Source organism: Balaenoptera acutorostrata, chromosome 18 (genome assembly GCF_949987535.1).
Source record: "Balaenoptera acutorostrata chromosome 18, mBalAcu1.1, whole genome shotgun sequence".
In the NCBI taxonomy this organism is placed as follows: Eukaryota; Metazoa; Chordata; class Mammalia; order Artiodactyla; family Balaenopteridae; genus Balaenoptera; species Balaenoptera acutorostrata.
Window position 1 is genome coordinate 52,188,860 of NC_080081.1, and position 12,192 is coordinate 52,201,051.

The window sequence follows — 12,192 nt, forward strand, 5'->3', positions numbered from 1 at the left end:
TAAATAGACTTTTCTCCAAAGAAGACATACAGATGGCCAAGAGACACATGAAAGTTGCGGAACGTCACTAATTATTAGAGAAATGCAAATCAAAACTACAATGAGGTATCACGTTACACAGGTTAGAATGGGCATCAATAGAAGCCGACAAACAATAAATGCTGGAGAGGGTGTAAAGAAATGGGAACCCTCTTGTGCTGTTGGTGGGAATGTTAATTGATACAGCCACTATGGAGAACAGCATGGAGGTTCCTTAAAAAACTAAAAATAGAATTACCATATGACCCAGCAATCCCACTACTGGGCATATACCCAGAGAAATCCATAATTCCAAAAGATACATGCACCACAATGTTCATTGCTGCACTATTTACAATAGCCAGGTCATGGAAGCAACCTAAATGCCCATCCACAGATGAATGGATACAGAAGATGTAGTACAGATATACAATGGAATATTAGCCATAAAAAGGAACAAAATTGGGTCATTTTTGGAGACATGGGTGGGCCTAGAGACTGTCATACTGAGTGAAGTAGGTCAGAAAGATAAAAACAGATATCATATATTAACGTATATATTTGGAATCTAGAAAAATGGTACAGATGAACTGGCTTGCAAGGTAGAAATAGAGACACAGATATAGAGAACAAACCTATGGACACCAAGGGGGGAAAGCGGGGAGTGGGGGATGGGATGAACTGGGAGATTGGAATTGATATATATACCCTAATATGTATAAAGTAGATAATTAATGAGAACCTGCTGTATAGCACAAAGAACTCCATTCTCTGTACAGTAAAAACTAGCACAATATTGTAAAACAATTATACCCCAATAAAAAAAAAATTAATACACAGAAATCTCTTGCATTCTCATACACTAACAATAAAAGATCAGAAAGAGAAATTAAGGAAACACTCCCATTTATCATCACAACAAAAAGAATAAAATACCTAGAAATAAACCTACCTAAGGAGGCAAAAGAACTGTATGCAGAAAACTATAAGATACTGATGAAAGAAATCAAAGACGACACAAACAGCTGGAGTGATATACCATGTTCTTGGATTGGAAGAATCAATATTGTGAAAATGACTATACTACCCAAGCAATTTACAGATTCAATGCAACACCTATCAAATTTCCAATGGTATTTTTCACAGAAATAGATCAAAAAATTTTACAATTTATTTGGAAACACAAAAACCCCCAAATAGCCAAAGCAGACTTGAGAAAGAAAAACGTAGCTGAAGGAATCAGACTCCCTGACTTCAGACTGTACTACAAAGCCACAGTAATCAAGACAGTATGGTACTGGCACAAAAACAGAAATAGAGAACATAATAGAAAGCCCAGAGATAAATCCACACACCTATGTTCACCTAATCCATGACAAAGAAGGCAAGATATACAATGGAGAAAAGACAGTCTCTATAATAATTGATGCTGGGAAAACTGGACAGCTATATGTAAAAGAATGAAATTAGGACACTCCCTAACACCATACACAAAAATAAACTCAAAACGGATTAAAGACATACCAGACACTATAAAACTCTTAGAGGAAAACATAAGCAGAATACTCTTTGACATAAATTGCACCAAGATCTTTTCTGACCTACCTCCTAGATTAATGAAAATAAAAACAGGGACTTCCCTGGCAATTCAGGGGTTAAGACATTGCCTTCCAATGCAGGGGGTGCGGGTTTGATCCCTGGTTGGGGACCTATGATCCCACATGCATCGCAGCCAAAAAACCGAAATATAAAACAGCAGCAATATTGTAACAAATTCAATAAAAACTTTAAAAAATGGTCTACATCAAAAAAAAAAAAAAAAAGAGAGAGAGAGAAAAGAAAAACAAAAATAAACAAATGGGACCTAGTTAAAAGTTTTGCACATCAAAGGAAACCATAAACAAGACGAAAAGACAACCCTCACAATGGGAGAAAATATTTGCAAATGAAGCAACTTACAAAGGATTAATCTCCAAAATAGACAAACAGCTCATGCAGCTCAATGTCAAATAAACAAACAACTCAATCAAAAAATGGTGGAATACCTAAACAGACATTTCTCCAAAGAAGACATACAGATGGGCAACAAACACATGAAAAGATGGTGAACATCACAAATTATTAGAGAAATGCAAATCAAAACTACAATGAAGTGGGCTTCCCTGGTGGTGCAGTGGTTGAAAATCTGCCTGCCAATGCAGGGGACATGGGTTTGAGCCCTGGTCTGGGATGATCCCACATGCCGTGGAGCAACTAGGCCCGTGAGCCACAATTACTGAGCCTGCGCTTCTGGAGCCTGTGTTCCGCAACAAGAGAGACCACGATAGTGAGAGACCTGCACACCATGATGAAGAGTGGCCCCGGCTTGCCACAACTAGAGAAAGCCCTCGCACAGAAATGAAGACTCAACACAGCCAAAAATAAATTTAAAATAAATAAATAAATAAATAAATAAATAAAACTACAATGAAGTGTCACCTCACCACAGTCAGAATGACCATGATCAAAAAATCTACAAACAATAAGTGCTGGAGAGGGTGTGGAGGAAAGGAAACCCCCTTACACTGCTAGTGGGAATGTAAATTGATCCAGCCACTATGGAGAACATTACGGTAGTTCCTTTAAAAACTAAAATAGAACTATCATATGACCCAGAAATCCCACTACTGGGCATATACCCAGAAAACCATAATTCAAAAAGATACATGCACCCCAATGTTCATTGCAACACTATTTACAATAGCCAGGACATAGAAGCAACCAGAATGTCCATCAACCGAGGAATGGATAAAGATGTGGTACATATATACAAAGGAATATTACTCAGACATAAAAAGGAACAAAATTTTGTCATTTGCAGAGAAATGGATGACCTACAGACTGTCATACAGAGTGTAGTAAGTCAGAAAAAGAAAAACAAATATCATATATTAACACATTTATGTGGAGTCTAGAAAAATGGCATAGATGATCTTATTTGCAAAGCAGAAATAGAGACACAGACATAGACAAGAAACTTATGGATACCAAGGGGGAAAGGGGGTTTGTGGGATGAATTGGGAGATCGGGATTGACATATATACACTGCTATGCACAAAATAGATAACTAATGAGAACCTATTGTGTGGCTCAGGGAACTCTATTCAGTGCTCTGTGGTGACCTAAATGGGAAGGAAATCCTAAAAAGAGGTGATATATGTATATATATAGCTGATTCACTTTGTTGTGCAGCAGAAACTGACACAGCAGCATAAAGCAACTATTCTCCAATAAAAAGGGTTTTTTTTTAATTAAAAAAAAAAAGAATAACATTTGGGAGACAATACAGGTAGACATGAATTAAGGCAGTGGGAATGGAGAGGAGGGGACTTATTTGGGGAACATTAAGGTATGGAATTTTAGAATGACAGGGGATAAGGGAGTGGGAAAGTAAAGGAAAACTGACAGATGTGTGGGAAACTGATGGGATGGTGATACCATTAGTTGAAAAAATAAATCCAGTTTTGAGTGAGTATAAATTTGAAGATACAGAGTTTGAGATTTTTATGGGATATTCAAGTGGGAATATCTGCTTGTCAATTAGAAGTATATTTCTGGGACTGAAATGAGATGTCCATGCCAGAGATAGAGATTTGAGGGCTAATCAGCTTATAGACAGCAGCTAAAGCCATGGGAATAAATGCAATCCACTGATGGTTTATAGAAAAGCGAAGGAGGGCACTTCTGGTTCTGAAATATGGCAGACCAGGAACTTGAGAACCTATCTAATGTAAACACACAAACATGTAAGATACAATGCAGTAAAGCTTCTTAGAGCAGAGCTGCACTCAGAAAGTAGTGGATGGACTGGGAGTTTGGGGTTAGTAGATGCAAACTATTACATTTATAATGGATAAACAACAAGGTCCTACTGTATATCACAGGGAACTATACCCTGTCTCCTAGGATAAACCATAATGAAAAAGAATATAAAAAAAGAATGTATATATGTATATAACTGAGTTACTTCTCTTTATAGAAGAAATTAATACAACATTGTAAGTCAACAATATTTCAATAAAAATTTAAAAAATAAATATAATGATAAAGTTGATATAGTTATATTTACAAGATTAAGAAAGTAGAAATACTAAAAATGTTACTCAGAATTTTACTACACTATAAAACTGTTACTTCTGATTACAAAGGAAGGTATCTTATAGACAGGTAAATAAATGATTGATTTTGAAAATATTTCAAATATCAGAATATGAACAGAATAAAATTTAGGAACTACATCCTAAAAACAAAAAATAAAACACAGTATGACATACGAACATGCCATCTCTCTATAGGAGTAGATAATATAGTCAGATATTTAAGTCTACTGTTGCACTGGAAATAATTAGCTGAAATACATGTGTGGCCTATACCAGTTTCTTATACTGAGAAAATATAAAACCCCATCACGAGTAATACAAAATCATTTGTTAATCAAATTTCATTGAAATATTCTATTTTATGGTAAAATTTTAATTTTGTGAGGAAAATAGTTTAGAAGAAATTTTTAAACATTGTCAGTTTTAGCATCTTCACTCATAGAAATAATCATCATTTCATTCCTGCAAGGATACTGGTATTCTGAAGGGATGCAGAATATTGCAGAATATAGTTAAATTGCTAAATTCACAAGATTCACTGGATTTTTGGCTCAAGTATCACTGAGTGATGGTTCCATTTCATATCTATGGTTAAGAAAGCTTAAGCTTTATTACCTTAAAGTAATATTTGATCTGGGCATTATTAAAGTGAGGTTATAAGCTGATATACAGGTATACTTTTTTTTACTGTGCTTCACTTCATTGAGCATCTCAGATATTGCATTTTATACAAATTGAAGTTTTGTGGCAACCCTGCATAAAGCAAGCCTGTAGGCACCATTTTTCTAACAGCATTTGCTCCTATGTGTTTCTTGGTTACAGTTTGGTGATTCTCACACTATTTCAAGCTTTCATTATTATTATATTTGTTATGGTGGTCTGTCGTCAGTGATTTTTGATGCTACTCTTCTAATTGTTTTGGCATGCCACAAACCATACCATAAAAGACAGCAAACTTAGTCAATAAATTTTGTGTGTGACAATCTGCTCCACTGACCAGCCATTCCCCCATCTTTCTCCCTATCTTGGAACCTCCCTCTTCCTGAGATACAAGAATATGGAAATTAGACCAATTAATAACCCTCCAGTGACTTCTAAGAGAAAGAAAGAGTCACATATCTCTCACTTTAAATCAAAAGCTAGAAATGATTTAGCTTAATGAGGAAGGCATGTAGAAAGCTGAGATAGGCCAAAAGCTAGGCCTCTTGCACCCAACAGTTAGCCAAGTTGTGAATGCAAAGGAAAAGTTCTTGAAGGAAATTAAAAGTGCTATTCCAGTGAACACATGAATGATAAGAAAGAAAAACAGCCTTCTTGGTGACATGAAGAAAGTTTTAGTGGTCTGGATAGAGGATCAAACCAAATGCAACATTCCCTTAAACCAAAGCCAATCCAGAGGAAGGCCCTAACTCTCTTCAATTCTGGCAAAGCTGAGAGAGATAAGGAATATGCAGAAGAAAAGTCTGAAGTTAGCAGAGGCTGGTTCATGAGGTTGAAGGAAAGAAGCCATCTCCATAACAGAGAAGTACAAAGTGAAGAAATAAGTGCTGATGTAAAAGCTTCAGCAAGTTTTTCAGACACTCTAGTCAAGATAATGAAGGTGGATACACTAAACAACATATTTTCAATGTAGACAAAATTACTTTATATTAGAAAAAGATGTTATCTAGGACTTTCGTAGCTAGAGAGGATAAGGCAAAGCCTAGCTTCAATTCTTCAAAGGACACCCTGACTCTCTTTTTAGGGGTTAATATAGTTGGTGACTTTAAGTTGAAGACAACACTCATTTATTACCATTCCAAAAATGGTATGGCTCTTAAAAATTATACTAAATCTAGTTTTCCTGTGCTCTATAAATTGAATAACAAAGTCTGGATGATAGTACATCTGTTGACAACATGGTTTATTGAATGTTTTAAGCCCAAAGTTGAAACCTACTGCTCAGAAAAAAAAAAAAAAAAAAAAAAAATTCTTTAAAATATTCCTGTTCATTGACAAGGTACCTGGTCATCCAAGAGCTCTAATAGAGATGTACAAGGAAATTAATGTTATTTTCACACTTGCTAATACAACATCTATTCTGTAGCCCATGAATTAAGGAGTAATTAGACTTTCAAGTCTTATCATGTAAGAAATGAATTTCATAAGCCTATAGCTGTCATAGATAGTGATTCTTCAGATGGATCTGGGCAAAGTAGATTGAAAACCTTCTGGAAAGGATTCTCCCTTCTAGGTGACATTAAGAACATTTATAATTCATGAGAAGAGGTTACAGTATCAACATTAATAGGAATTAAGAAGAAATCGATCCCAACTCTCATGGATGACCTTGAAGAATTCAAGACTTCAGTGGAGGAAGTAACTGCAGATGTGGTGGAAGAAGCAAAAGAACTAGAATTAGAAGTGGAGACTGAAGAAGTGACTGAATTACTGCAATCTCATGACAAAACTTTAATGTATGACGAATCGCCTTTTATGGATGAATGAGGAAAGTGGTTTCTTGAGATGGAATATACTCCTAGTGAAGATGCTGTGAAGATTGTTGAAATCACAACAAAGGATTTAGCATATTACATGAACTTAGCTGATAAAGCAGCAGCAGGTTTTGATAAGCAGCAGGTTTTGTAATTTTGAAAGAAGTTCTACTGTGGGTTAAACGCTATCAAACAACACTGCATGCTACAGAGAAATCATTCACGAAAGGAAGAGTCAATTGATGAGGAAAACTTCATTGTTGTCTTATTTTAAGAAATTGCCACGGCCACCCCAACCTTCAGCAACCACCACCCTGATCAATCAGCAGCCATCAACATCGAGGCAAGACCCTCCACCAGCAAAAAAATTACGACTTTCTGAAGGCTCAGATGAAGGTTAGCATGTTAGACCAATAAAGGTTTTTAAATTAAGGTATGTATATGTTTTTTAGACAAAATACTATTGTATACTTAATAAACTATGGTATAGTGTAAACATAAATTTTATATACACTGGGAAACCAAAAATTTGTGTGACTCTATTGTGATATTCACTTTATTGTGGTATTTGGAATGGAACTTACAATATCTCTGAGGTATGCCTGTAGTTATAATTCTAAAATATCAGCTAATTGGAAATATGTATGACTAGGATATTTTGATAGTCTATCAACTTTCTGTCCTTTTCATATAAACATTAAGGCCATAAATTTATTATTTATCAGAAATAAATCAATTTTTTCAAATTAAAATACATGTTATCTCTTCCACATTATCAAATGCAATTAAGTTATTCTCAAAAACAAAATTTTCAAGGGGAGGGGGTTGATAATAACAACAACAAAGTGAAAATACAATTCTCTATGTTGTTACCTAAAAAGTAAACTAAAAGTTAAAATTATTTATAATAAGAGAAAATTAACTATATCTATGTATATATGTATATGTTTTCTATGTAGGGATAATTTGTATCTTATATAAATATATATACTATATATACTAATATATATATATATATAATTTCTGGGAACTAAATATATAATGTTTACTTATCAAAATAACAGATAACTCTTTACATGATAGAGAGAAATTATACCAAAGTTTCTTAAAAGATCTATGTTTGTGTCAAGTACAGTTTAAGAGAAGGGGAGACTAAACAGTTTATGTGCTATAATAATTCTAGTAACAAGGAGGAAGAAAAAATACCAGCATATTAAATTATGTATTATAAATTCAACCTGATAATCTAGAATCCAGTGATAATGACAATAATACATTCACAAATTATACTTAACATTCATGGTTACATGAAACACAAACTTTCAAGAGAAAACAAATACTCAATATATTATAATTAATTGGGATACAAGAAACTTAGAAATTTAGAATATAAATTCAAATTAGAATAGTCCAGAGTAAAAGACAGAATACCTATTGATCATTATAAGAAAACAGGATATTTATTAGTGCTTTTCACGTTGAATCAGAATTGGAGCCAAAGAACTGTCCAAACTAACCCACATTTATAATGAGAGAGTCAGCTTTGCACAGTGTCAGTGTCGTAGCCAATGAGGTTTACCAGATGCACGATTATTGTTAATTGAAAAATTTTCCCAGTAATGAGAGAGTCAGTCAGAGTCAGACGATTTCATTAAGACTAAGAGGTGATCATGACATATTCCTTAAATTTTCAGGCTCCATAAAAAATACCAGGCAGGAAAAAAGTCAGAGTGAGAGTGGAAGAGAGGGAAACACAACTGCACTGTCAGTGTAGTCAAACAGTGTCCAAGCTTTGGAGAAGAGTGTGGTTTACTCTCCCATTAGCCAAGTGTATGTATGTGTGTAGATATGTGTGTTTTCTAAAAGGAGAGATTGAAAGTTTGTCACCTGGATTTTAGGCAAAAGGAAAGAAACCTTTCTAAAAGGTTTAAAGAAAACCTTTACTTGAAGACTTGACTCTATAAAATATATGGAATTTGTGTGATGTTGTCTTGAAAAATGACAAAGAAAAAGTTGATGAAATGGTGACTTCTTTAGGATTAAAAATTGGAGCTCAGGTGGCATGACATTCAGATCCTTAAGTTCAAATTAATGCCATCTGTAGTCAGTGACTACCCATATCCCATGCTGTTCTTGCTACAGTGTGTGAGAAACTTCCTAGTCCCCTGGATATTACAGCTGAGAGAGAAAAGAAACAAGATGATGTGCACAGCTTAACTCTCTTTCACCAAAACCCAGGCACTAAAACAGCTTTTATGAAATATGGAAATGAATATACTGCTCTAGTTATTAACTTTGTTTCCAAAATGTTTGCAACTGATGCTGAGGCTTTGCCTTAGAATAAGCCAAGATTGTCCGTTCAAAAAGAAATCGCTCAGAGTCATGAGCATGCAAGGCTAAGGCACATGAAGAAGCTTGTAGCAGCACAGGGGCAGGCACCCTTGGAGCCCATCCAGTATGGGCGTGCTCTTGAAACAAGTCAAATGGTAGAAGAGCCAAAAGGTGATGAGCAGCAGGTGGAGAGTATGACCTCTAAAACCTGTGCTCCAGGAAAGAAACAACTAAGGGTCTTTTATTGCATTTGCTCGAGTATTCAGTGGCATGGCTCAAAGGTGAAAGAAAATTTTGTCTTGAGGCCCAAATACAGTTCTGTTGAGTTTTTGTAGTGTATAGCTTTAGGCTTCTCAACTCCGGTAGATGACCTTCCCCAAGTTCCCCACATGGCATGCTGTAATCTGGAGAACCTGTATCTTCTGCTAGGAAGGGAGATGGGAGACCTAGAGGAGGTACTTCTAGGAAATGTGCTAATAAGATGCCAACAAGAATTTGTGCTGAAATCTGCAACACTGTGCAACTTGTCATCCTGCCCGCCATTTATATCACTCAACTTTGAAGCACCCCTATTGTGAAGGTTGCTGTTGGACCAAAATACCCAAGTGAAATGACTCAGTCTGTCAAAGAAATTAAGCTGTTGAACCAAGCTGATCCCTGTGTCCAGATCTTAATTCAGGAAATGGAAGAGCACATCTTTATATGTAAGAAAAGATTGTGGAGCAGGCAGAAAAGCAGAGAACCCTCAACAAAAATAAATAACTACTACTATAAACAGATTATTTTCTTCATAATAAATTAAAAAGAATTGCCTAGCGTTTGATATTGGGAAGATATTGCATGCTGCAATATCTCTGTGCATTCACTTTCAATAAAGTTGATCCATATAAGTATCTCCTAAAAATGCCAAAATTCTCCTGTCCATCTCTGAGCAATGGAGAATAGAATTGAAGAGATATAGAGCAAGGATAAAAACAATAGGAAAGCCAACATTCCACACTGTGCTTCCAGGACAGAAGGAGTGAGTTTTTTCATAGGTCAAGTGGACACCCCAGAAATGAATAGAGCTTGAACTGCTGTTATTTCTCCCAAGAGGATTGTCTGCAGATAATGAATACAAAGAGCATGAACTGTGGATCCATGGGTGGCAGGAGGTAAGGGGATTCCTATAAAAGGACTAGGTCAAACTAAGTCTACATAGGTAGAATCTTTCCCGGGTCCTTCAAAGAACTCACACATAAATCCTTTGAAAGAACAAGTCCTTGGAATATGCCACATAGAGGACATGAATGACCAATCAGGGCCAACCAGAGTGTCAAAAACAGCAAAGTAGAATAAAGCAAGTGTCAGTTAGGTAAAAAAATGCTTCCTTTCCCACCTTTCTTCAATCTCCTCATGAATTTGGAAAAATCTAGCCTCGAAAAGGAAATTTGAAAAAGTGAATTAAAGCTAACCATAAACTTCCTTTTTTATTCCCACCATTTACAGTCCCAGAAAAAAACATGAAATGGGCTCTGTACTTGAAGGAGGAGAAAAATTAAAATCAATTCATCCTTAACTTGATTGATCTTTAAAACTTCTAAGTCACCAGAGAATTTTGGTATCTGCTCAAGATATAACAGAGATAAACATGGAGATTTGACAGAGCCTGATTAAATTCAGTGAATTTACAAAAATGTCATTTATACCCCTCTGTTTTGAGACTCCTCGATATACTAGCTGCTACATTTATAACATTCTTCAATAGCTATGTTCCTTTTCATAGAGCTGTATTACTTTCAATGCACTGCAAAGACTTTAAATATGTACGTGACTTAAAATTGTTTATACACTAAAAGAAAGGCTCTATTAATTTAAAGGAAGTAGTACAATAGAAGCATATATGGAAAGAGACTCAATTAATACTTATGCTTCCTCCTGGTGCCCTAGATATTTCAGAGGTGGCAATGTCATAACTGATATCATTTCCCTATATTATTTTAGAAATGGATAGGAGGAGACTAAATAAGATTTAACTCTGTCTTTATATTGAACAGAAAACATGGTAATGGAAGCAACAAGAGTCTCCAAAAATTTTTCTTCCTCCTTCTCTACTCAAGAAATATTTATTGGCAAAGGAAAATGTTTCACATTTTTTAGAAGTGACTCTTAAGCAATATTTATCTTATCAATAAATGTTTTTTCTCTTCAAACAAGCACCCTCAATGCAAATACAAAAAATATATCTCTAATTCACATAGCTTGCTTTCTTAAATTAGTCACCTAGAGGATAAGTAATAGTCCTGTACTTGAATACATCATTTACTCTGGTAACCTATTTTTTTTCAGAAAATTCATTGAATTCAAAACTAATTACTCAAAGGTAAGATTTTGTTCTCTGATTTATATGAAGTGTACTATTCAGCAAAAGCCGTGGTTAAGCTTGACACGTGATAGATAGATACATAGATACATAGTTTTTAGTGACATATATTGAATTTGAAATCAAGACTATTTTATTCAGTTAAATTTTAAGCATCAAAGTTTCTGAATACCAGTCCTAAACTAATTTCATTCTAATGTAATGTTTTATGAATAATGTCTAATTTTGCGCAGTGATTTTTTTAAAAAACTATTTATTAGAAATAATACCTGAGAAGTTATAAAAGGGGAAAGCTAGCTGCATGTGATAAAAATATTGATCAAGTTTCGAGTGGGACAGAATATTTGAAAATCATTTCTTGAAAATCTATCAATACTTTGTTTTGTGTCATCAATTCAAGCAATTTGTTAGCCTAGTGTTATTTCTCTGAGGGAAGATATATAAGAGGTGGTCTGCCTTTTGTTTATAAAAGCCTACTCCCTGTGAATAGTCTACAAAGGTGGATTTCTAAAGCTATTACAAAGAGTTGAGAGACATGTTGGTGCAGGGAAATAAAGGAAAATTCTAGAGAGAGAAAGAAACTATTTGAAGCTTAATTCTATGAAAGAGTCTAAGGGTGATGGAGAAATCTCAAGTATTTTTGGGACATGATAATAGAATGTGTATCCGTGTATGAATACACATGGCTCTTATTCATTATTCAGTTTGACAAGATACTCATTGGGCTCTTTCCATATGAAGAGATGCATACCAATTTTACTGATCTTCAGCAATGCAGTATTAAGTAAATCATTTAATTTTAGGAAGGTCAACAGTCCAATTAAATGTAAATATTAAGTATAAATTTTAACTGATGGGAAATAGTATT

At 34.8% G+C, this 12,192-nt stretch overlaps 1 pseudogene; it reads left to right on the forward strand.

The window, feature by feature from the left end:
• Positions 1–8,601: 8,601 nt before the first annotated feature.
• On the forward strand, positions 8,602–10,409 carry LOC103003429 (elongation factor-like GTPase 1; annotated as a pseudogene).
• Positions 10,410–12,192: the final 1,783 nt, after the last annotated feature.